This window comes from Mastomys coucha, unplaced genomic scaffold, assembly GCF_008632895.1.
Source record: "Mastomys coucha isolate ucsf_1 unplaced genomic scaffold, UCSF_Mcou_1 pScaffold23, whole genome shotgun sequence".
NCBI lineage: Eukaryota > Metazoa > Chordata > Mammalia > Rodentia > Muridae > Mastomys > Mastomys coucha.
In genome coordinates this window covers 60,862,514-60,864,421 of record NW_022196906.1, presented here as the reverse complement: position 1 = coordinate 60,864,421, position 1,908 = coordinate 60,862,514, and positions in this window count along the sequence as shown.

The window sequence follows — 1,908 nt, the reverse complement described above, 5'->3', positions numbered from 1 at the left end:
GGAAGGGGGAAGGGAAGGGGAGGGAAGGGAGGGAAGGGAAGGGAAGGGAAGGGAAGGGAAGGGAAGGGAAGGGGGAAGGGAAGGGGAGGGAAGGGAAGAGGAAGGAAGGGAAGGGAAGAAAAAAGTTCAGGTGTGGTGACACACATGTAATCCCAGCACTTGGAGGTAGAGGAAACGGGAATAGTTTCCATTCTACAAGGGCATCCTCAACAACACAGCAAATTCAAGACCAGCCTGGCCTACTTAAGACCATGCCTTTTTTTGGTTTGGTTTGGTTTGGTTTGGTTTGGTTTGGTTTGGTTTTGGTTTTTCGAGACAGGGTTTCTCTGTGTAGCCCCGGCTGTCCTGGAACTCACTCTGTAGACTAGGCTGGCCTTGAACTCAGAAATCCGCCTGTCTCTGCCTCCCAAGTGCTGGGATTAAAGGCGTGTACCACCACCGCCCGGCAAGACCATGTTTTAAAATCTCAAAACACAGCAAACAAACAAAAAACAGAAGGCAATGTAGAAAAGAACTACTATGTTGAGGTAAAGAAATTATGGAAAATTCTCTTTTTTTAAAATTTTGCTTATAATGTCACAGCTTTATGGTTTCAGAAAAACTGATTTAAAGAAGAAAAATGGACCATACCAAAGGCAAAATGACTCCATTTCAGGGTTTATATGTATGTAGATCTGTCTGGAGACTAGAGACTTGATAACTAGCAAACAACTAAGGGGCTGAACTACAAATTCAGATCTGCCTCCTATAAACTCAGTGATAGAAATCCTCCTCAGTCAAAAGAAAAAATGTCTTGATTTTAAGTGTAAATAAGATGTATATTCAACCTGTGGATTTTATTCTTAATCCACAGTAGTAGGCTCTAGGGATCAGGCCAGGAGATCTTTGAGGCCATAGAGTTCATACTGAACTACAAAGTTCAAAGCTCAGAACAAAGCCAACAAGGAACTTCAACAAGAGGCTTACAGCCAAGCTCAGGGACCTCAATTCCATCCCCGACTCTTGCATACTGTCCCCTGACCTCAACAAGAGGCATACAGCCAAGCCCAGGGACCTCAATTTCATCCATGACTCTTGCATACTGTCCCCTGACCTCGCATGTACATGGTAGACCATGTATGCACACACATCTACACATACATATGAAAAAATAAAAAAGTACTAAAACATTTCTCAACACAAAACATATACCAAAACATTACCCCACAATTCCTGTCAATACACTCACTAATATGTCTTAATTTTAATAGTTCTTCATATAACTATTAAATATTAATATTTCCTAATTTTTTTATACTAACAGTTTGTCACAGATCTAAAATTATGCCATTTTGCATCTAATTGTTTACTCGTTATATTCAGAACACCTTCTTTGAGCTGCAACACAACCCCTGTGTGTGGCTATGTACTATTCCACTAGTAGATTTGTTATTGTTGACTTAATCAGCTTCCTGTTGGTAGACCTTTGGGTTGTCATTGAGGAAGTTTCACACTTATACATAATTAGGCCATCAATGGACATATGGTCAACAGTGCCTTCTAAATTGAGATTATTTCCTCAGGATAGATTCTCAGAGGTGGGATTATAGAGCTGAAAGGAAAACTTTGATTTGTACAGGCAAACGATGACTTGGGTATCACGGGTGGTGATGGAGAGTGCCGAGCGCCCTACAGCCACCAATTATTGCCACTCCAGGGGGGAGCACTCCAAGACCTTGCAAATGTCATTTGACTCATTCTCCATGTCTTGTGAATCTTTTGGGTTGGTTGTTTGTACACTTTTTTTTTTAAAGAGGGTTGTTTGTTTTTAAAGATTTATTTATTATTATATGTAAATACACTGTAGCTATCTTCAGACACACCAGAAGAGGGCATCAGATCTTATTACAGATGGTTATGAGCCACCAT